Source organism: Rutidosis leptorrhynchoides, chromosome 6 (assembly GCF_046630445.1).
Source record: "Rutidosis leptorrhynchoides isolate AG116_Rl617_1_P2 chromosome 6, CSIRO_AGI_Rlap_v1, whole genome shotgun sequence".
NCBI classification, from domain to species: domain Eukaryota; kingdom Viridiplantae; phylum Streptophyta; class Magnoliopsida; order Asterales; family Asteraceae; genus Rutidosis; species Rutidosis leptorrhynchoides.
The window spans coordinates 227,365,580-227,391,775 of record NC_092338.1 but is presented as its reverse complement, the minus strand read 5'-3'; the positions used below and the strand labels follow the sequence as shown (position 1 = coordinate 227,391,775).

At 34.9% G+C, this 26,196-nt stretch overlaps 1 protein-coding gene and 1 non-coding gene across 2 annotated transcripts in view; both read right to left on the bottom strand.

Moving 5' to 3' along the window:
• The window catches only part of LOC139854418 (uncharacterized), a 48,196-nt gene that overhangs the window by 2,514 nt on the left and 19,486 nt on the right, over positions 1 to 26,196 (bottom strand). The window lies entirely within an intron of this gene.
• Positions 656 to 762, bottom strand: LOC139856224 (small nucleolar RNA R71). The gene has a single exon (XR_011761721.1). It is a non-coding gene; the product is annotated as a small nucleolar RNA R71 (small nucleolar RNA).

Sequence of the window (26,196 nt, the reverse complement as noted above, 5' to 3'; positions counted from 1 at the left end):
TCTTGTAGAATCGGTATGTTAATAGTTTTTATTAGTTGTGTGATTGACAGATTATAGGTTGCATATGCCACATACCCGAAGTTCAGAATCTCCATTACTTACACCATTTACGGAACCTGATAGAAAGCTTGGTAGAATTCCAAAAGAAGTACTTAAACTTTTTGAATCTTCATCAAAGCAAGAAACTTTTGATTCAGAATCAAGTACAACCAAGCCTCGATATTCAGATTTTAGTAAACCCGTTCAACCCCCAAATTTTGAAATGGAAGGAGAAAGACCGTTGGTACCAAGACAATCAATGGCGGCTAAGATGAAAGCAACCCGAACCGGCCAAGGTAGTGCCATTACTCCGCCCACTGGTGAGGTAAATTTTGAAATAAAGGGACCTATTCTTCAAATGATTAATAACAGGTGTCAATTTAGTGGTGGTCCTAATGAAGATGCAAACGAACATATTCGTCTCTTTCAAGAGATATGTCTTCTTTTCAAACTTAAACCAGACACTGACCAGGCCATATTTTTAAGACTTTTCCCATGGACACTCCACGGGGAAGCACGAAGTTGGTTAGATTCATTGGCCTAGGCTACGATAGAAACTTGGGATGGTATGTTGGAAAAATTTCTTAAGAAATATTTTCCAGCTTCTAAGTCCGCGAGACTCCAACACGAAATTACCCAATTCTATCAAAAGCCGATGGAAACCTTTTACGAAGCATGGAATCGATTTTCCAAAATGCTAAGAGGTTGTCCAAACCATGGCTTGGATACCTTTCAAAAAGTCCAAATATTTTACAAGGGTTGTGATGTTGCAACCCGAATTTCCATTGATCAAGCGTCCGGAGGTTCACTCATGGACAAAACCGAGCAAGAGGCTTATGAGATAATCGAGAATCTAGCCGATTATTCTCATGAGTGGCATCAAGAACGCCCAATTACTAGTAATGCTCAAGTCCAAAGCGCCGGTGCTTATGATGACCTTAGTTCCCTAAGTGTAAAAATAGACGGTGTTGCTCGAAACATGGACAAAATCACCAAGAAAATTCATAGTATGAAAGTAGGTTGTGAATACTGTGGTGGACTCCATTTAGGAAAAGATTGTGATGCCGGTTTAACTATGGCTAAAAAAAAAGAGGTGGCTTTCATAAGCCAAAGAAATAATAATCAATTTCAAGGAAGAGCCCAGTTTAACCGGAACTTTAACAACCCCTACAACCCTCAAGGTCAAAATTCCAATTACCAACAAGGGTCAAGTAGCGGGTACCAACAACAAACTTCGGGTTTTTATCAAAAACCCTAACAGGAAGAGAAAAAGTCAAATTTGGAGAGTATGTTGGAAAAGTTAATTGCATCACAAACTCAGCTTGTCACAAACATAAACCAAACCAACGAGAAAAACGAACACCAGTTTAGAAACCAACAAGCCTCAATACAGAACTTGGAGAAGCAAATGAGTGGGTTAGCTAGTTTACTTAGTGAGAGAAAACCAGGAAGTTTACCGAGGGATACCAATAAGAACCCCCGAAATGAGCACGCCAATGTTATCACCACACGGAGTGGTTTAGCATACGATGCTCTAAAAATGCCCAAAAATTCTGATTTCAGTGTTCCATTGAACCAAAATGATGAACCGGTTAAGGATCCGGAACAAGTGGTTGAAAAGGAAGAATGGGAAAAACCCGTAGTGACACCATATCAACCACCGCTCCCATACCCAAGAAAGCAAAAACAAGAAAGGCTAGAGGCCGAAAGGTCAAAATTCCTAGATATGTTTAAACAAATTAACATAAATATGCCTTTCATTGATGTAATCTAGGGTATGCCCAAGTATGCTAAGTTCTTAAAAGACTTACTTACTAATCGGAAGAAAATGGAGGAACTTTCATCCGTCACCATGAATGCCAATTGTTTAGCAATTTTGATGAACAAAATACCAAAGAAGTTAGCTGATCCTGGAAGTTTTACAATACCATGTCTCCTGGGAGATTTGGAATGCATTAAAGCATTAGCGGATTTAGGGGCTAGCATAAATTTAATGCCTTATTCATTATATGTTAAGCTAAACCCCGGGGTACTAAAACCAACCCGAATGGCAATTCAACTAGCGGACTGCTCCATTAAATTCCCCCGTGGAATTTTAGAGAATATGTTAGTAAAAGTGGGTACCCTAGTATTTCCGGATGATTTTGTAATTTTGGACATGGAGGAGGACACACGTGTGCCTCTTATATTAGGTCGACCTTTCCTCAATACTGCTAGAGCTATGATAGATGTTCATGGGCAGAAATTGACCCTCAGTATTGAGGATATGAAGGTTACCTTTTCCGTTGACCATGCCTTGCAATACCCCGAGTCTACTGATGATCAATGTTATTATTTGCAAACCGTAGACACATATTCGGAGTTGTTGCAGGAATTTCCAGAATTGCAAGGTACGGGAGAATGCATTTTTGCGAAAGGTGATGAAGAGAATATGGTGGAAGAAGTGGAGATGTTGACCACCTTGATGGCTAACGGTTATGAGCCAAATGATGAAGAGTACAGAAAGTTGGATTTGGGAAATGAGTACCGATGTAAAACATCGATTGAAGATCCCCCCGTTTTAGAACTCAAGCCACTCCCAAAACACTTGGAATATGCTTACCTTCAAGAGGGTTCTACTCTTCCGGTTATCATTTCATCCAAACTCTCTGTAAGTGAGAAGTCTAAGCTTGTTTCCATGTTAAAAGCCCATAAACCGGCTCTAGAATGGAAAATTCATGACATCAAGGGTATAAGTCCCTCTTATTGTACGCATAAGATATTAATGGAAGATAACTATAAACCATGTGTACAAAGACAAAGGCGACTAAACCCTAATATGCAGGAAGTCGTTAAAAAGGAGATTGTCAAACTCCTTAATGTAGGTCTTATTTACCCAATTTCGGATAGTCCTTGGGTGAGTCCAGTCCAATGTGTACCCAAAAAGGGTGGCATGACCGTTATCACCAATGAAGACGACCAATTAATTTCCACCAGGACTATCACGGGTTGGAGGGTATGCATTGATTACAGAAAATTAAATGATGCTACCCGAAAAGACCATTTTCCCATTCCTTACATTGATCAAATGTTGGAAAGGTTGGCAGGAAAGAATTTTTATTGTTTTCTTGACGGTTTCTCGGGATATTTCCAAATCCCTATAGCACCCAAGGACCAAGAGAAAACCACCTTTACATGCCCTTATGGTACTTTCTCCTATCGGCGTATGCCCTTTGGCTTATGCAATGCTCCTGCTACCTTCCAAAGGTGTATGGTAGCTATTTTTCATGATATGATTGAAGACTTTATGGAAGTATTCATGGATGACTTTTCAGTCTTCGGTGATTCTTTTGATTCATGTCTTCATAATCTTGAGCGTATGTTAATTCGGTGTGAAGAATCTAATCTTGTTCTTAACTGGGAAAAATGCCATTTTATGGTAAGAGAGGGCATTGTTTTAGGTCATAAAATTTCCTCTGCAGGACTGGAGGTGGACAGAGCTAAAGTGGAAGTCATAGCCAAATTACCACCACCGTCAAATGTGAAAGGTGTAAGAAGTTTTTTGGGGCACACCGGTTTTTACCGGCGGTTCATTAAAGATTTTTCCAAAATTGCAACCCCGATGAACAAACTTCTTGAGAAAGACGCTCCATTTGTCTTTACAGACGAGTGTCTTAACGCCTTTAACCTCCTTAAAGCAAAACTCACGCAATCACCCATTCTCATATCGCCGAATTGGTCAATTCCTTTCGAACTTATGTGTGATGCTAGTGACTTTGCTATTGGTGCAGTCTTGGGGCAAAGAATTGAAAAACATTTCAAGCCCATTTATTATGCTAGTAAGACATTGCAAGGAGCCCAACTTAATTACACTACCACCGAGAAGGAACTCCTGGCAATTATCTTTTCGTTTAATAAATTCCGATCCTATTTGGTACTAGCAAAGACGGTTTTCTATACAGACCATTCGGCATTAAAGTACTTGCTTGCTAAGCAAGATGCTAAACCCCGCTTAATACGTTGGGTCTTGCTTTTGCAAGAATTCGACATTGATATTAAAGATAAAAAGGGGGCCGAACACCTAGCAGCCGATCACCTTTCTCGACTTGAGAACCCGAATCTTGAGGTTCTCCATGAGACCGTTATTCAAGATAATTTTCCTGATGAAAATCTCATGAAAATTGAGAAAATTGATGATCCCTGGTTTGTAGACATAGCCAACTATCTTGCGTTTGGATTCCTAGAAACCGGTATGTCACATCAAAAACGAAAGAAATTTTTCAGTGACATAAAATACTATTTTTGGGAAAACCCGTATCTCTTTAAACGGTGTCCCGATGGGATAATCCGTCATTGTGTGTCCGGGGAAGAATGCAATCAAATTCTTCTCCAATGTCATCTTGGTCCCACTGGTGGACATTTCGGACCCCAAATCACGGGGAGAAAAGTCTATGAGGCCGGTTTTTATTGGCCTACCATCTTCAAGGATGCCCACCAAATTTGTACATCATGCGATTCTTGCCAAAGGGCAGGAAAAATTAGTCAAAGAGACGAAATGCCTCAAAACATAATCCAAGTTTGTGAGGTTTTCGATATTTGGGGCATTGATTTCATGGGACCATTCCCAAAATCTAATTCCAACCAATACATACTCGTTGCAGTTGACTACGTGTCAAAATGGGCGGAAGCAAAGGCTCTCCCCACAAACGATGCACGAGTTGTTGTAATTTTTCTTAAAGAGCTCTTTGCCCGATTCGGTACCCCGAAAGCGTTAATTAGTGACCGTGGTACCCATTTTTGCAACACCCAATTGGAAAAGGTGTTGAAACGATATGGGGTAACCCATAAAATTTCTACATCTTATCACCCACAAACAAGTGGGCAAGTTGAAAATACAAATCGGGCACTAAAAAGGATCCTTGAGAAAACGGTTGGATCAAATCCTAAGGTGTGGTCAACGAAGCTTGACGAATCTTTGTGGGCATTTAGAACCGCCCACAAAACTCCTATTGGAACCACACCTTACCGCCTAGTCTATGGGAAGGCATGTCATCTCCTTTTGGAGATAGAGCACAAATCACATTGGGCTCTTAAGACATGTAACCTCGATCTTGAAGAAGCAGGAAACCTTCGTTTAAACCAACTTAATGAGTTGGATGAGTTGAGACAAAATGCATATGAAAACTCACTCATATACAAGGAAAAGACAAAAGTTTGGGAATCTGAAAGATTTTAAAGAGGGTGATCGTGTTTTGCTATTTAACTCACGATTTAAACTTTTCCCTGGAAAACTCAAGTCCCGATGGATGGGACCATTTGTTGTTAACAAGGCTTTTCCATATGGAACGGTGGAGTTAAGGAATTCAAAAGGTGAAACGTTTAAGGTGAATGGCCACCGGGTCAAGCACTATGTTGATGGTTGATGTGTTCGATCGAGACCTTTATTTATGAACGGATTTGAGTTGTTTTGTTACACGAATTGATTTATTGTATATTTGGTATTTTATAGATTTTAGGTTGATTTCACACATATATATAGGCAACTAGTCCTATCCGTGTAGTTTAGTTTGTTGGTAAATCCGATTCGTTCCACAGGGAGATGGAGTGTTTAATGGTTTTTAATAGTCTTTGATGTCAAACTTAATTAAAGGGGGTTTTGGATTAGGCAATTGTAAAATAACAGTAAAAGAAAATAACTAAAACTAATTTACTAAATAAAATTACAAGATTACAAAAATTAACTTAAAAAGGAACTAAATGAAAATAAACTAATTATGATGCATTAATTATGTTACTAAATGGTAATTAGTAAAATAGTAATTTTTAATGAAACTATATATTTAGAATTTTGTTTTGAGCAATTACAATAGAAACTTATTGTTATTAACTAAAATGCATTTTTAGTAAAACTAATACAAATTAAAAGGAATTTAATTAATTTACTAATTATAAACTAATTACAATTTATAAACCTATAATAAGTAATACTAATTTTAGGATTAAAACATGTATTTTAAGTATTTTAAATAACTTTAACTAATTAACTTAATTAAAATAACTAAAATAACTAATAACCTAAATATAAATATAATTAAATAACAAAAACCCTAATTTTAACCTAGCTGTACTGTAGCCGCGTTTTAGCCTTACACGATTCGTGTGATGATACACGATTCGTGTACGTGTAAAAATATGTGACAACTTAACTGTTACGAAAATTAAATGTTTTTATGTATTTTTCTAATATTTTAAAATGGTAAATCGTAAATAATAATAATAATACTTTTATAACAAATATAAATAAGATAAATGGGAGTGTTTACTTAATTGTGTCACCCCTAGGTCCATGGATTGTTTTAAGTTTACGCCCTATTTAAAATGTTCTAGTATCAAACTTTACATTTTTCTCTCGAATAAATATAAGGTTACAACTTAACTAAATAAAATCTAATTTTCATCGGATTCTTTTTAGAAAGCTACTATTCCCCAAGTATTTAAATTGAGACCTAGCCTAGTTTTGACCTTCGCCAATACCCAAATTATAACGGTTTCCCTTTTTATAATTTCACCTTCATATAATTTATTGATATCACCCAAACCACCGAAGTTTATTTCTAAATTGGTGTCAATAACTTATCCATAAATTCGTCTAGATCATTTTTAATGTTGAAGCTTAATTTATGTAAATAAATATAACTTTCGTTATTTAAATTTAATAAATTAAGTGGCAAGGGTTAAATACCTAATTACATAAAAATGGTTCTTTTAACTAGGCTCAATATTAAAAATACTAAAGTTACATTTTTAACTTTTACTAATGGTGACAATCCATTTCACTAGGGGCTCTACATTTAAGCAAACACTAGGGAAATTTAGCTATCCATTACACTAAGGTAGACATAAAAATATAAATATGCAAACATAATAACAACGCTAATTTTAACAGAGTAAACTTACTAAAATATCTTCACTTGCATTAACTTCAAACGGTAGAAAAATTACAATAATAACACCCCTTTCACGCGTACAATAACACCCTTTATCACGAACAATACTCCCTTAATAATTGAAACTATTTTTACAGCGTAATAAAAATTGACAATATATTTTAACTATAGTAATTATTATGTAAACTTGTGTATTCTCTGTGTGTGTTGTAATATATGTGTCTCCCCCTAATCTTCTGAACGTACTCCGTATTTAACATTGATATTGTGAAGTAGTTGTTGAGTCAAAAGTGCTATCCATTTGCTACAGCACTATGAAAAGAATTGTTTTAAAACTTCAAAAGCCAGCCGCCGATGTCTGACAAAATGATTAATTCGGCCTAACATTACACGATTCGTGTATGGCTACACTATTCGTGTAAGAACAAATATTCTACACGATTCGTGTAGACCTACACTATTCGTGTAAGAACAAATATTCTACACTATTCGTGTAGACCTACACTATTCGTGTAAGAGTAAAAGCAGTTTTCTTTATTTTTCTTTTTTCGTTTGTTCTTTGATGACCTCGTATTGTTGTGTACTGACTTGGCACTTTACATTTGAACTCTTTTCTTCATCTATCTTGTACTTTCATTCGGATAAACGTTTCTTGATACAAATCTGGTTAAAACTATCGTTTTATCGTCGAATCTTCAAATAGCAAGCTCTTATCCACTTTTGTCGTTTTTCTCGTGAAATGCGCATTGAATGTCTTTGTAGATGATAAAAACCTATGAAATATAAGTGATATTGCGTCGAATAATATGTATGTTTAGAGCAATATCAAAATACCCCACACTAGAACGTTGCTTGTCCTCAAGCAATTACATCTTTTAACAGAGTTAGAACATTATATATTTTTCTTTATCGAACATTTAGATCACACAACACACACTACACGAAATGAAACACACGCTATATGAAATATATTACACAACACAGTATTTATTGGATCACACGCACACCACACGAAATGAAATTCTGACAACAGAAACAAACATGAAACTCGTGATTAGGGTTTAAAAATTTGGATCCTTAGGGAAAATTGGACCTTATGAAAACGTTTTATGATTTTATAAAATGTCTTGCTAGTTTTTACACTAGACACGTTTTCCGGTTTTAACCTCAAATTTCGGTTGAGGGTAACTGAAAACCGAAGTCTCAGTCGGCGATTAGCAAGCTATTCGCCCCCATGATTGTAGTATCATGGAACTTGAAGCCAAATGTCCAAAAATAGTTTTACACAAATATAATTCATAAAATAGCATAAGTTTTAGAACAAAATTATATCGTATCCAAATATCATCGGTGAACCATGAGTTTGCACACCTCAATTTGTTATGGCATATGTATGTTGACCGCGGTCAAACATAGATGCAGTTGATCTTTACGGAGATCATCCATCTGGGGATTAGATTCATTAGTCTTAAAAGCTAATTTGCAATGTGCCCCCCCATTGTACGAGACAGATCCATCTCATGGTTAGGATAAGTCTGACCACCAAAAACCCTGTTTGATGCTGAGGTTAGGTGGATTTCCAGCCGATTTTAGGGATGACTTTTCAAGATTTTTCGTCAACCTACAGCTGTTCTGGACTACATCTTCTAACATAAATTAGCAAGTGTGTCAATTCGGAAGACTTTACTTCCTTACGGGATGGATTTGATTCATCCTCTATTACTCGTGATAATGGAATATTCAGGTTTATACATTCTGTAGCAATGATATCTGCAATAAACTTCAAAGAAACATGTGATAAATGGTTCTTAACATAAGGATTTATAAATTCTTGTTATAAATTTTTTTTTTTTCTTTTTCTAGGTTTTAAACAAATAAACTTATGTATTTTTAATGTATGGAGACAACAATTTCGGTTTTTACACCTGATCTTTAATTGCTCGTAGTTACCTTAAAAATTGATTAGATACATTTGTTTAAAAATTTTCAAATTTTCATAAAAACCAATAACTTATTAGTTCTCGAGAATTTATATATTCCCACCCCACACTTAAGATTATGTAATGCCCTCATTACATAAAATCAGATAATAATGTATAAATTTGAGAGGACAAAAAGTGTAGAGTATTTGGAACTTCCTTTGTTAACCGATTTGGATTTTCAAATTGTTTTACCTATGATCATATCCAATGTTTGTATCACAATGTAATTTGATGTTTCGTTTCGTCTAATTGCATTTTCGTCTGTACCTGTCAAAACCATGTTAAAAACACACAAAATATGGGGTTTTAATTCAATCGTACAACACATTTTTTTACCCCACACTATATTTTCTTGCTAATATAAAAAATAAAAACATAATAAGTTTCAATACACACCAAAAAATTATGTTATTACAAACTAAATTTTTTTTTTTTTTACTTTTTTTCATTTTATATTTTTTATATAACTTATAATCAATTAAATTTAAAATATCTTTTATAAATTTATATTTGTAACGGAAATTCGGTTGTTATACCTGATCTTAATCCGTTTATAAATTTTTAAATTCAATTTATAAAATTCAATTCATTAAAAGTTAAAGTTTTAATATTTTTCGAAAACAAATTTAAAATAAAATAAAAACACTCTATTTTTGTGTTAAAAAGATTAACATTTTTAAATTTTAAAACAAGTATATGAGAAATACAAATAAAAAGGAATTTAAAATAAAAACGAGACACACGAATGGGACTATTTACAATTTGTGAAGTTTATTAGCGAGTCGTTCACGCGACTCCACCCCAATTTTAACTAACGTCGGGGTGATAAACATCACCCTTCTTTACTCCAATAGAACCATTACCGCAACCATTCTCGCCATTAATTTTTGACAATAACCAAGAGTCCGAAAATCTTGACTCTTTAACTAAATTTTTTAACTTATCTTTCTCAAATTTTGATAAGTTTGACACCAATCTCTCTCTCAAATGTTTATCTTTTTTCGACATAGCATTTCTAATCCTACCATATAACTTCTTCATGGTTTTCTCAACAACACTATCATTGGGCTGTTTACTATCTAGTTTCTCCCCATCACCCTCCCTACACTTAGCTTGTTGACTAATGGGTTTGACATTGTCAACAATATTCACTGAAACTATCGGTGTGGGTGGTGGGTTCATACTAAACTCAGTTTGATAGGTTGCACTCTTGCCTCTATCCTTCAAAACTAGTTTTCCTGTTTTCCAATCTGTTAAAGCACATGCAGTTGCTAAGAATGGTCTACCTAAAATAATAGGTACAAACTTATCTTCCTTCATGTCTACAACTACAAAGTCAGCTAGAAACTCAAGTTCAACTGTTTTTACTACTAAGTTTTCAGCAATCCCTATAGGTTTATTAACCGACTGATCAATGAATCTAATGCCTGAATTGGTGGGTTTAAGTTCACCTAAGTTCAAATGCGAGTAAATGGAATAAGGCATGAGATTTATACTTGCACCTGAGTCAGCTAATGATCTAAGAATTTCAGATTCATTAAGCTTACAAGGTACTATGAACGGTCCAGGATCACCTAACTTAGGTGGCAATTCATTCTTTTTCACAATAGCAGCACATTCTGCTTTAAGAAACGCAGATGATGCTTGCTCACACACTCCTTCTTTTGCCATCAAATCATTCAAGAATTTCCCATAGTTTGGCACACCTGCAATAACATCAACCAAAGGTACATTTACACAGATATTATCCGTATTTAAAGGCTTACAATGATTCTCCTTTGGTTTTTCGGATGCAAGTGCTTGTGGGTATGGAATGGGTTCTTTATAGTCTTCCACTTTAGGTGCTTGCTTCACCGTATCTTCCGCTTCTTCTTTGATCATCTTCAAATCATTATCAACCCTAAATTCGGAAGGCTTGGTGATTTCCATTTTCTTTAATTCCACATGATTTCCCGACATCAACCTCATCAAATAGTCACCATACTCGGGAGTTATGTCACCAACTCGGATCCCTTCATCTTCACATGTTATACTCTTCACACTTTCAACTCGGATACCATCAATCTCTTGATAAGGAGTGTAATCCGCCATATTGGATAAATCAGAAAATATAAACTCATCACACTCTTCGTCATCGTCTTCACACCCAAGAGTAAAAATAGGACTATGCCCCGGTGTTTTGAAACTTGCTTCATCTTCACAGAAACTATAAATAGCATTCACTTGTGAATATGCTGGAGCTTGAGGATCATTCTTCTTTAGTATAACCATAGGGTTACTTGCAATTGGTGGTCTCTCTGCTAGTAATTGTGAGATCCGTCCAACATCTCTTTCTAAAATCTGAATCGTGGCTTGTTGATTTCGAATTTGCTGAGTTTGAAGTTCCGCATTTTGCTCGTGCTTAACCATAAAATCTCTCAAGAGATCTTCTAAACCAGATTTCCTCTCAGGTTGAGGTTGCATAATTGCTAATGGTTGTGGTTGATTGTGTTGGAAATTATTTTGATAATTTCGTTGAGGTTGATTTCGGTTATTATAACCTGGTGGCGGATTTCTTTGATTTTGATTTGGGAAATTCCGGTTATTTTGGTAACCTGGATTTCCTCCTTGATAGTTATTATTATTTTGATAGTTATTATTATTTGATCCTGAAGGTCCTCCTACTTGATAGCTGTTTATAGGAGGATATTTTCGGTTGTTTGCTTCTATAGCTGGAAAATCACTGAAGTTCATTTCACCTTTTTGTAAGTATCCTAAGAAATTTGCTTGTTCTTCCATTGTACTTTGATCACAATCTCTAGTAAGATGGGGACCTTGGCACAGTTCACATCCTACTCTGATAGCATGCATTTCCTTGGTTACTTTCTCGATTTGCCTTGCTTGATTTGCTATTTGAACTTTTAAAGAAGCAATTTCATCATTGCTTTCAATACTAGCAACATTTGATGATCTAGAAAATTCTATTTCTTGATGCCAATTATGAGAATGGGAAGCTAAATCAGCAATGATTGTGTGAGCATCTTCAGGTGTTTTCTTCATGATCGAACCTCTGGCTGCAACATCTATATCTTTTCTAGTTGCCACATTGACTCCTTTATAGAATATTTGGACCTTTTGGAATGTATTCAACCCGTGTTGAGGACATATTCGAAGCATTTTATTGAATCGGGTCCAAGCTTCATAAAGAGTTTCATTAGGCTTTTGTTTAAAGTGATTTATGTCACTTTGTAATTTTGTTGCTTTTGAAGCAGGAAAGAATTCTGACAAAACTTTATCCATCATATCATTCCAGTTTTCAATATAACCTTCTGGTAATGAGTCTAGCCAGTCTCTTGCATCATCTTTTAAGGACCATGGAAAGATTTTTAAACATGCAACTTCATCGGTGACATCTTTGATTTTGAAAAGCTTGCAAATGCTTACAAACTTACGAAGATGCTCGTTAGCATCCTCATTTGGGGCTCCATCGAATTGACATGTATTAGTTACCATGTGTAAAAATTGACCTTTTATTTCAAAGCCATCACTCATCGTGGGTTGGATGATTGCGTGGCCTTGACCTTTTCTTGTGGCCTTCATTAATGCTTCCATCGTTTGATTTGTATCAGCCATTTCTTCTTCTTCTTTAATAATCGGCTCTATGATTGGTTGAATTATTGGTTCAGAGTCGGATTCTAAGAAAAGTGACTCTAAATTTTTAGCAAGAGATTCTACTTCTTGAGCTCTTAAGCGTTCGTGGAATTTCCTTTCGGGTTCAGGATGTGAAGGAGTTAATTCAGCGTTGGAGGAACGTAAGTTCATACATTAATTTCTATTATGAGATCACTTCACTAAAGGTTTATCTAGGGTTACCTACTTGTTTCTCTTTTTTTTTTTTTTTAGTGTTTTTCGGTGTTTTAAAATTACTAGTACTTCCTATTTCTTTTTGTTGTTTTTGTCCTTTATTAATTCTTTGAGGTTCCGGATTAAGTTTAACGAGTTTAGGATTGAACGGATCATACAATTTGGGAAATTGTACAAAGAATTAAAGGATTTATTCAAAAACTTTGAACTTTCTTGGAAATGAATTTCCTCGAGAGGATCGAATAACATAAAAACAATGATAAAAACCCTTAAACAACAGATTTTCCTTCTGATTTTGCCCACGTTTTGAATAGCCAAAAGATGCAGCAGAGGGGCAGGATCCTTCAAAGACCAATAAAATTGGTGATCCAACAACCCGTTCCACGTACAAATCCAACTATTACTACGAACCAGAAAAATTATCTATTTATTTACTGCCAACTCCCCGGCAGCGGCGCCAAAAAGTTGACGTGTTCGATCGAGACCTTTATTTATGAACGGATTTGAGTTGTTTTGTTACACGAATTGATTTATTGTATATGTGGTATTTTATAGATTTTAGGTTGATTTCACACATATATATAGGCAACTAGTCCTATCCGTGTAGTTTAGTTTGTTGGTAAATCCGATTCGTTCCACAGGGAGATGGAGTGTTTAATGGTTTTTAATAGTCTTTGATGTCAAACTTAATTAAAGGGGGTTTTGGATTAGGCAATTGTAAAATAACAGTAAAAGAAAATAACTAAAACTAATTTACTAAATAAAATTACAAGATTACAAAAATTAACTTAAAAAGGAACTAAATGAAAATAAACTAATTATGATGCATTAATTATGTTACTAAATGGTAATTAGTAAAATAGTAATTTTTAATGAAACTATATATTTAGAATTTTGTTTTGAGCAATTACAATAGAAACTTATTGTTATTAACTAAAATGCATTTTTAGTAAAACTAATACAAATTAAAAGGAATTTAATTAATTTACTAATTATAAACTAATTACAATTTATAAACCTATAATAAGTAATACTAATTTTAGGATTAAAACATGTATTTTAAGTATTTTAAATAACTTTAACTAATTAACTTAATTAAAATAACTAAAATAACTAATAACCTAAATATAAATATAATTAAATAACAAAAACCCTAATTTTAACCTAGCTGTACTGTAGCCGCGTTTTAGCCTTACACGATTCGTGTGATGATACACGATTCGTGTACGTGTAAAAATATGGGACAACTTAACTGTTACGAAAATTAAATGTTTTTATGTATTTTTCTAATATTTTAAAATGGTAAATCGTAAATAATAATAATAATACTTTTATAACAAATATAAATAAGATAAATGGGAGTGTTTACTTAATTGTGTCACCCCTAGGTCCATGGATTGTTTTAAGTTTACGCCCTATTTAAAATGTTCTAGTATCAAACTTTACATTTTTCTCTCGAATAAATATAAGGTTACAACTTAACTAAATAAAATCTAATTTTCATCGGATTCTTTTTAGAAAGCTACTATTCCCCAAGTATTTAAATTGAGACCTAACCTAGTTTTGACCTTCGCCAATACCCAAATTATAACGGTTTCCCTTTTTATAATTTCACCTTCATATAATTTATTGATATCACCCAAACCACCGAAGTTTATTTCTAAATTGGTGTCAATAACTTATCCATAAATTCGTCTAGATCATTTTTAATGTTGAAGCTTAATTTATGTAAATAAATATAACTTTCGTTATTTAAATTTAATAAATTAAGTGGCAAGGGTTAAATACCTAATTACATAAAAATGGTTCTTTTAACTAGGTTCAATATTAAAAATACTAAAGTTACATTTTTAACTTTTACTAATGGTGACAATCCATTTCACTAGGGGCTCTACATTTAAGCAAACACTAGGGAAATTTAGCTATCCATTACACTAAGGTAGACATAAAAATATAAATATGCAAACATAATAACAACGCTAATTTTAACAGAGTAAACTTACTAAAATATCTTCACTTGCATTAACTTCAAACGGTAGAAAAATTACAATAATAACACCCCTTTCACGCGTACAATAACACCCTTTATCACGAACAATACTCCCTTAATAATTGAAACTATTTTTACAGCGTAATAAAAATTGACAATATATTTTAACTATAGTAATTATTATGTAAACTTGTGTATTCTCTGTGTGTGTTGTAATATATGTGTCTCCCCCTAATCTTCTGAACGTACTCCGTATTTAACATTGATATTGTGAAGTAGTTGTTGAGTCAAAAGTGCTATCCATTTGCTACAGCACTATGAAAAGAATTGTTTTAAAACTTCAAAAGCCAGCCGCCCATGTCTGACAAAATGATTAATTCGGCCTAACATTACACGATTCGTGTATGGCTACACTATTCGTGTAAGAACAAATATTCTACACGATTCGTGTAGACCTACACTATTCGTGTAAGAACAAATATTCTACACTATTCGTGTAGACCTACACTATTCGTGTAAGAGTAAAAGCAGTTTTCTTTATTTTTCTTTTTTCGTTTGTTCTTTGATGACCTCGTATTGACGTGTACTGACTTGGCACTTTACATTTGAACTCTTTTCTTCATCTATCTTGTACTTTCATTCGGATAAACGTTTCTTGATATAAATCTGGTTAAAACTATCGTTTTATCGTCGAATCTTCAAATAGCAAGCTCTTATCCACTTTTGTCGTTTTTCTCGTGAAATGCGCATTGAATGTCTTTGTAGATGATAAAAACCTATGAAATATAAGTGATATTGCGTCGAATAATATGTATGTTTAGAGCAATATCAATGGTCCCCTAGAAATCGAAGATGAGGTTAGCCTCAACTTCGAGAACAAAGCGTAAATCGAAATGGGGACGAGTTGGGTGAACGACTCGTTAAAAAAATGGTTCACAAATGTAAATATTTTGAATTGTGTGTACGATAATTTTTAGTGTTGTGCAAAATGATTTACGTTTGGACTTAAAACTGGCTAGTGTCGAAGAAAGAAAGTCAGTGAATTTTAGTTAATTGGGACGCCGTCCCATTTTCCTAGACGCCGTCCCACCTTAATGATCCTGGACGCCGTCCCATTTAACTCGACGCCGTCCCATCTTTAAGACTTGGACGCCGTCCCAGGTACTGGACGCCGTCCAAGACCTCTGACTCAGAAAAAAAAATACGCGTTTTATACCCTATCCACCCCATTTCTCAACCACAAAACACATTTTTTATCAACTTCTCTCTGCCAAACCCGAACACACTTCCAAAAACCCTAATTTCCTACCTCAAATTCGCGTTTTCTTCTACCAAATCCAAGCTCCAATCATGTTTTCTAGGGTATGGTTACTTCATTTTCACATTTTTCTTTCTCAATTACTTGAATTGTAGGTTTATATGTCTAATTGGTGAAAGATAAGTGTGGGGTGTTTGATTTGCATGATTATTGTTTAATTACCCATATTGAGTTGATTTTGCAAAAATTACATGTTTTTAAGGGTATGCTCATGATTCTAGGGTTTGTGGAAATTGAATCCGAATTTAGGGTGGTTAATTCATAATGTTGAGTTTATGTATGATGTTAATGAAGGTTGTGACGTGTTTAATTATTGTTGGTGATATAGATGTCAATTTGGCTGGGTCATAATTTGAATGTTCTTGAATTTTTAGCATATTATTGAAATGTAATGAACTTATGAAATATGTATGCTTAACTTTCACTAGTTTAGGCCTGTTGAAGTAAATTGTTGGAATGGAATGCCATAATGTATGACGTTATAATGGTCATTTGAGCTAAAATTGTGAAAATTGTGTTATGATTTGTGATGAATATCATTAGAATGCAAGTTTAAATGTTATGACCTATAAACCCAACATGCTTGAGTCCTAAGTTGATGCTAAATTGTGAAGTTGTGATTTTCATTTTTGAAAGTGTATTAGCGAGTTCATATTGACTTTAGTTAGGTTTGGTTAAAAATTGTGAACATACGCTTTTGTTTAAGTGATTCATAATACTTATGAACTTTGAATGGAATGATTAAGTTCTCTTGCTACTCGATTATGTTTTTAGCTAACATTAACACAACAGTCTCTATGTTCTTTTGGTTTGGTGTTATTATGTTTTGCAGGGACAATCTAGCAGAGGAGGACCAGCAAAGAGAGGCAGGACCGCAGGTTTGGCTCCACCACCACCACCACCGCAACAACATTCATCATCATCATCTGGAGAGGAAGAAGAGGAGGATCTAAATGATCCTCGAGTTTGGTTGAGACTGGTTCAAAATGACGACGACTACGCAGAAACATTTGAGAAGGTAAATAGCAGGCCTATTAATGCCACGTGGTATTTTATCTGGGGCCCGTTGGATGAGGCGGGTATGCACCGCCATGTTTCTAACTTACTAGCTGTAGTGACCTGAACTTTTCTATGTTTATATATATTAATTGAGATTGATATTTACATGATTAAATGTTTCCAACATGTTAAGCAATCAAACTTGTTAAGACTTGATTAATTGAAATATGTTTCATATAGACAATTGACCACCCAAGTTGACCGGCGATTCACGAACGTTAAAACTTGTAAAAACAACATGACGATATATATATGGATATACATATGGTTAACATGAGATTATGATAAGTAAGTATCTCCATAAGTATATTAACAATGAGTTATATACATATAAACAAGACTACTAACTTAAGGATTTCGAAACGAGACATATATGTAACGATTATCGTTGTAACGACATTTAAATGTATATATATCATATTAAGATATATTAATATATCATAATATCATGATAATATAATAATTTAACATCTCATTAGATATAATAAACAATGGGTTAACAACATTAATTGAGATCGTTAACTTAAAGGTTTCAAAACAACACTTACATGTAACGACTAACGATGACTTAACGACTCAGTTAAAATGTATATACATGTAGTGTATTTAGATGTATTAAAATACTTTTGGAAGACTTCAAGACATATATCAAAACACTCATACTTAACGAAAATGGTTACAGTTACTTTTCCATTCTTTTCTTTCATCAAGAATTCTAGTCGTATTCTTACCCGTATTATACACAGCTTCAAAACGTACTTACTATGAGTATATACCAATAGGAACTAGCATGGGATTCCACTCTTGATTATGTCATATATGACTAATCAATTTTAACTTCTACCATGAGCTAGTCAACTAACTAGAACTCCTTTTAACCCCACTCACCACTCACCAATTACCACTCATCATTCACTCCATTTCACTTCCAATTCTCTTTCTAATTCTCTCTCAACACACACACACTATTATGAACGTATTTTTCCAGTAGTTAATCATCATCTTCATCAAAAATCACTTCAAGAATCAAGCTATAATCATCATAGGAAGAACACTTCAAGAACACTTCAAAAATCCCTTCAAGTTTACTAATTTACTTCCAAGCTTTCTAATCCATTCCAAGTAATCATCTAAGATCAAGAAACCTTTGTTATATACAGTAGGTTATCTTTCTTATTCAAGGTAATATTCATATTCAAATTTTGATTCAATTTCTATAACTATAAACTATCTTAATTCGAGTAAAAATCTTACTTGAACTTGTTTTTGTGTCATGATCCTACTTCAAGAACTTTCAAGCCATCCAAGATCCTTTGAAGCTAGATCATTTCTTGTCACTTCCAGTAGGTTTACCTACTAAAATTGAGGTAGTAATGATGTTCATAACATCATTCGATTCATATATATAAAACTATCTTATTCGAAGATTTAAACTCGTAATCACTAGAACATAGTTTAGTTAATTCTAAACTTGTTCGCAAACAAAAGTTAATCCTTCTAACTTGACTTTTAAAATTAGCTACACACATGTTCTATATCTATATGATATGCTAACTTAATGATTTAAAACCTGGAAACACGAAAAACACCGTAAAACTGGATTTACGCCGTCGTAGTAACACCGCGGGCTGTTTTGGGTTAGTTAATTAAAAACTATGATAAACTTTGATTTAAAAGTTGTTATTCTGAGAAAATGATTTTTATTATGAACATGAAACTATATCCAAAAATTATGGTTAAACTCAAAGTGGAAGTATGTTTTCTAAAATGGTCATCTAGATGTCGTTCTTTCGACTGAAATGACTACCTTTACAAAAATGACTTGTAACTTATTTTTCCGACTATAAACCTATATTTTTCTGTTTAGATTCATAAAATAGAGTTCAATATGTAACCATAGCAATTTGATTCACTCAAAACAGATTTAAAATGAAGAAGTTATGGGTAAAACAAGATTGGATAATTTTTCTCATTTTAGCTACGTGAAAATTGGTAACAAATCTATATATTGTATATTATGTAATCTTGAGATACCGTAGACACGTATAAAATGTTTCGACCTATCATGTCGACACATCTATATATATTTCGGAACAACCATAGACACTCTATATGTGAATGTTGGAGTTAGCTATACAGGGTTGAGGTTGATTCTAAAATATATATAGTTTGAGTTGTGATCAATACTGAGATACGTATACACTGGGTCGTGGATTGATTCAAGATAATATTTATCGATTTATTTCTGTACATCTAACTGTGGACAACTAGTTGTAGGTTACTAACGAGGACAGCTGACTTAATAAACTTAAAACATCAAAATATATTAAAAGTGTTGTAAATATATTTTAAACATACTTTGATATATATGTATATATTGTTATAGGTTCGTGAATCAACCAGTGGCCAAGTCTTACTTCCCGACGAAGTAAAAATCTGTGAAAGTGAGTTATAGTCCCACTTTTAAAATCTAATATTTTTGGGATGAGAATACATGCAGGTTTTATAAATGATTTACAAAATAGACACAAGTACGTGAAACTACATTCTATGGTTGAATTATCGAAATCGAATATGCCCTTTTTATTAAGTCTGGTAATCTAAGAATTAGGGAACAGACACCCTAATTGACGCGAATCCTAAAGATAGATCTATTGGGCCTAACAAACCCCATCCAAAGTACCGGATGCTTTAGTACTTCGAAATTTATATCATATCCGAAGGGTGTCCCGGAATGATGGGGATATTCTTATATATATGCATCTTGTTAATGTCGGTTACCAGGTGTTCACCATATGAATGATTTTTATCTCTATGTATGGGATGTGTATTGAAATATGAAATCTTGTGGTCTATTGTTACGATTTGATATATATAGGTTAAACCTATAACTCACCAACATTTTTGTTGACGTTTAAAACATGTTTATTCTCAGGTGAATACTAAGAGCTTCCGCTGTTGCATACTAAAATAAGGACAAGATTTGAAGTCCATGTTTGTATGATATTGTGTAAAAACTGCATTCAAGAAACTGATTTCGATGTAACATATTTGTATTGTAAACCATTATGTAATGGTCGTGTGTAAACAGGATATTTTAGATTATCATTATTTGATAATCTACGTAAAGCTTTTTAAACCTTTATTTATGAAATAAAGGTTATGGTTTGTTTTAAAAATAAATGCAGTCTTTGAAAAACGTCTCATATAGAGGTCAAAACCTTTCAATGAAATCAATTAATATGGAATGTTTTTAATCAATAAGAACGGGACATTTCAGTTGGTATCAGAGCGTTGGTCTTAGAGAACCAGAAAATTTGCATTAGTGTGTCTTATCGAGTTTGTTAGGATGCATTAGTGAGTCTGGACTTCGACCGTGTTTTCTTTAAAAATGATTGCTTAACATTTTTGTTGGAAACTATATATTTTTAACATATGAATATTATGTGATATATTAATCTCTTAACGTGTTTGATATTATGTGATAGATGTCTATCTCTAGAACAAGTCCCATTGACTCACCTAATAATAATGAAGAGTCAAATGTAAATTGGAATGATTCGTGGACTGATTCACAAGTTCCCGAAGAGGAACCGGAAGAAGAGTCGGAACCGGAAGAAGAATCGGAACCGGAAGAAGAAATAGAATCGGTGGGGGAAATAATAAAATGGTTAAGTAAAAGATAATCCTCAACCAACCGACCAAGGTTAATTATGGTCAATGGTGTTTCCGCCAAGGAAGCAAAATATTGGGAGGATTACCAATTCTCCGATGAATCGGATTCCGACGAGAATTCCGATGATGTTATAGAAATTACCCCAACTGAATTTAAAAAGGCAAAAGAAAATAATAAGGGAAAGGGCATAAAAATAGAGAAATCTAATTCCAACCCCGATGAACTTTATATGTATCGTCAACCCCTGAAGTCCTTAAGTTGTAACAATGACACGGGAACCTCTAAACCACCAGGTTTTTCTAAACCAATGTGGACAACGACGGCTCGTATTAGGGGAACATCATATATCCCTAGAAACTTGGCAAAACGAACCAAAACCGAACAAGAAGAAACGAGCGAGTCGGAATAAGATAGTTGTATTCGTGTGGTGTAATATATGTAATATAGTGTGCTTATGCTTTATGATATATGTAAAAATTGCTTGTATTAATAAGTATTTTTTTTATGAATCTAACTCTTGTCTATTTTATAGTATAAAAACACAAAATGGATAGACAACCCAATATTTTAAGAGACCTACCCGGAGACATGATTGATGAAATCTTGTCTAGAGTCAGTCAGAATTCCTCGGCACAACTATTTAAGGCGAGATCAGTTTGTAAGACATTCGAAGAACGTTCCAAGAATGCCTGGGTTTATAAAAGGCTTTCGTTCGAAAGATGGGGGATATCACATTGGGAAATCTATAAGTTACGATGTGTTTACTTTAACGCATATATTGCGGGGAACCCAAATGCTATTTTACGCAACGGGTTAAGAAATTATTTTGACTCAGTATATCCGAATATAGGACTTCGTGATTTAGAAAAAGCGGCTAACATGCAACATAAAGAAGCATGTTATGCTTACGGGTTAGTAATGTTCGCTTCTCACTAAAGTGAGAACAAGAACATCGGGCTACAACTATTAAACAAAACGTTCCCACAAGTGACGGAGTCGGTAATTGGGGTAAGAAATGAGGTTTTTAGGTTATTACGAGACTGTTGGTCATTACGTAACCCTCGTCCCTTTAACGACGTTACAACACGCTGTCTTATCAACGGCCATAACGGTTATGTTCCACAAGACCAAGGATGGGAAGTAGTCCTAGTAAAACCAGAATGCATGACTTGTTTCTGGACGTATGAAGTACGTGTCTTTATTGCCTTTGCTGAACAACTTGTGTACTAGCTAGAATTATCTTCACAACTATCTTGTATCAAAGTTATTGTGTGCTATATTTCATGCTTTATGTAAAATAAGCGGTATTGTAAGTTTGTAAAATATTGTATAAAAGTTTGAACGCGAAATATTATTACAATCAGTTTTTCATATAGAATTGTAGTAGTTGAATTGTATATTAGCTACTAAGTATGAACTTAACGGGTAGGTACTACCCGAATTTAAACTTATAAAACGCTAATATGAAGAAAAAGCTTTTATAAATGAGTTCATATTATGCTACGAAATACTATTAACTACTCTTAATATTCTGTATGATTAACCTGTTCCATTTGACTATTTTGAAGGAAATGGCACCGACTACTCGACACACCGTGAATATGAATGAAGAGGAATTCCGTACTTTTCTAGCTTCAAACATAGCCACAGTACAGGCTGCGCTACATACCAACAATAACCTTGGATCTGGCAGTACAGGAAATCGTGTAGGATGCACCTACAAAGAATTCACTGCCTGCAAACCTTTGGAATTTGATGGAACCAAAGGACCGATCGGATTGAAACGGTGGACCGAGAAGGTCGAATCGGTGTTTACCATAAGTAAGTGTACTGAAGAGGACAAAGTGAAGTACGCTATGCATACCTTCACAGGTTCTGCGTTAACATGGTGGAATACATATCTAGAGCAAGTGGGACAAGACGATGCGTACGCACTACCGTGGTCAGCATTCAAGCACTTGATGAACGAGAAGTACTGTCCCAGAACCGAGGTCAATAAGCTCAAGACAGAACTTGGAGGGTTACGAACCCAAGGATTTGATATTACTACGTACGAAAGACGATTCACAGAATTGTGCCTATTGTGTCCGGGAGCATTCGAAGATGAGGAAGAGAAGATCGACGCGTTTGTGAAAGGATTACCGGAAAGAATCCAAGAAGATATAAGTTCACACGAGCCCGCCTCCATACAACAGGCATGTAGAATGGCTCACAAACTAGTGAACCAGATTGAAGAAAGAATTAAAGAACAGACTACTGAAGAGGCCAATGTGAAGCAAGTCAAAAGAAAGTGGGAGGAAAACGGTGATAAGAATCACCAATACAACAACAACAGCAATTACAACAATAATCGCAACAATTATCCCAACAATCGCAACATCAATCGCAACTACAACAAACGGCCAAACAACAACAACAACAACAACAACAACAACAACAACAACAACAGCAACTACAACAATCATCCTAACAACAATAATAACTGCAACAACAACAACAATTAGAAGCAGCTATGCCAAAGGTGTGAAAAGTATCATTCGGGGTTCTGCACCAAATTTTGCAACAAGTGTAAAAGAAATGGTCATAGCGCGGCGAAGTGTGAGGTCTACGGACCAGGGGTTAATAGAACGAAAGGAACAAATGGTGTCGGAACGAGTAATGGCAGAGCAAGTAGTGTCGGAGCAAGTTATGCCAATGTAGTTTGTTATAAATGTGGAAAACCGGGCCACATTATTAGAAATTGCCCGAACCAGGAGAACACGAATGGACAAGGACGCGGAAGAGTTTTCAATATTAATGCGGCAGAGGCACAGGAAGACCCGGAGCTTGTTACGGGTACGTTTCTTATTGACAATAAATCTGCTTACGTTTTATTTGATTCGGGTGCGGATAGAAGCTATATGAGTAGAGATTTTTGTGCTAAATTAAGTTGTCCATTGACGCCTTTGGATAGTAAATTTTTACTCGAATTAGCAAATGGTAAATTAATTTCAGCAGATAATATATGTCGGAATCGAGAAATTAAACTGGTTAGCGAAACATTTAAGATTGATTTGATACCAGTAGAGTTAGGGAGTTTTGATGTGATAATCAGTATGGACTGGTTGAAAGAAGTGAAAGAAGAGATCGTTTGTTACAAAAATGCAATTCGCATTATACGAGAAAAAGGAAAACCCTTAATGGTGTATGGAGAAAAGGGCAACACGAAGCTACATATTATTAGTAATTTGAAGGCACAAAAACTAATAAGAAAAGGTTGCTATGCTGTTCTAGCACACGTCGAGAAAGTACAAACTGAAGAAAAGAGCATCAATGATGTTCCCATTGCAAAAGAATTTCCCGATGTATTTCCGAAAGAATTACCGGGATTACCCCCACAGTGATCCGTTGAATTTCAAATAGATCTTGTACCAGGAGCTGCACCAATAGCTCGTGCTCCTTACAGACTCGCACCCAGCGAGATGAAAGAACTGCAAATCCAATTACAAGGACTTTTAGAGCGTGGTTTCATTCGACCAAGCACATCACCGTGGGGAGCTCCTGTTTTGTTTGTCAAGAAGAAAGATGGTACATTCAGGTTGTGTATCGACTACCGAGAGTTGAACAAACTTGCCATCAAGAACTGCTTCCCACTACCAAGAATCGATGACTTATTTGATCAACTACAAGGCTCGTCTGTTTATTCAAAGATTGACTTACGTTCCGGGTATCATCAAATGTGGGTGAAAGAAGATGATATTCCAAAGACTGCTTTCAGAACACGTTACGGTCATTACGAGTTTATGGTCATGCCATTTGGTTTAACTAATGCACCAGCTGTGTTCATGGACCTTATGAACCGAGTGTGTGGACCATACCTTGACAAGTTTGTCATTGTTTTCATTGATGACATACTTATTTACTCAAAGAATGACCAAGAACACGGTGAACATTTGAGAAAGGTGTTAGAAGTATTGAGGAAGGAAGAATTGTACGCTAAGTTTTCAAAGTGTGCATTTTGGTTGGAAGAAGTTCAATTCCTCGGTCACATAGTGAACAAAGAAGGTATTGAGGTGGATCCGGCAAAGATAGAAACTATTGAAAAGTGGGAAACCCCGAAAACTCCGAAACACATACGCCAGTTTTTAGGACTAGCTGGTTACTACAGAAGGTTCATCCAAGACTTTTCCAGAATAGCAAAACCCTTGACTGCATTAACGCATAAAGGGAAGAAATTTGAATGGAATGATGAACAAGAGAAAGCGTTTCAGTTATTGAAGAAAAAGCTAACTACGTCACCTATATTGTCATTGCCTGAAGGGAATGATGATTTTGTGATTTATTGTGACGCATCAAAGCAAGGTCTCGGTTGTGTATTAATGCAACGAACGAAGGTGATTGCTTATGCATCTAGACAATTGAAGATTCACGAACAAAATTATACGACAAATGATTTGGAATTAGGCGCGGTTGTTTTTGCATTAAAGACTTGGAGGCACTACTTATATGGGGTCAAAAGTATTATATATACTGACCACAAAAGTCTTCAACACATATTTAATCAGAAACAACTGAATATGAGGCAGTGTAGGTGGATTGAATTATTGAATGATTACGACTTTGAGATTCGTTACCACCCGGGGAAGGCAAATGTGGTAGCCGATGCCTTGAGTAGGAAATGCCTTGAGCAGGAAGGACAGAGAACCCATTCGAGTAAAATCTATGAATATAATGATTCATAATAACCTTACTACTCAAATAAAGGAGGCGCAACAAGGAGTTTTAAAAGAGGGAAATTTAAAGGATGAAATACCCAAAGGATCGGAGAAACATCTTAATATTCGGGAAGACGGAACCCGGTATAGGGCTGAAAGGATTTGGGTACCAAAATTTGGAGATATGAGAGAAATGGTACTTAGAGAAGCTCATAAAACCAGATACTCGATACATCCTGGAACGGGGAAGATGTACAAGGATCTCAGGAAATATTTTTGGTGGCCGGGTATGAAAGACGATGTTGCTAAATACGTAGGAGAATGTTTGACGTGTTCTAAGGTCAAAGCTGAGCATCAGAAACCATCAGGTCTACTTCAATAACCCGAAATCCCGGAATGGAAATGGGAAAACATTACCATGGATTTCATCACTAAATTGCCAAGGACTGCAAGTGGTTTTGATACTATTTGGGTAATAGTTGATCGTCTCACCAAATCAGCACATTTCCTGCCAATAAGAGAAGATGACAAGATGGAGAAGTTAGCACGACTGTATTTGAAGGAAGTCGTCTCCAGACATGGAATACCAATCTCTATTATCTCTGATAGGGATGGCAGATTTATTTCAAGATTCTGGCAGACATTACAGCAAGCATTAGGAACTCGTCT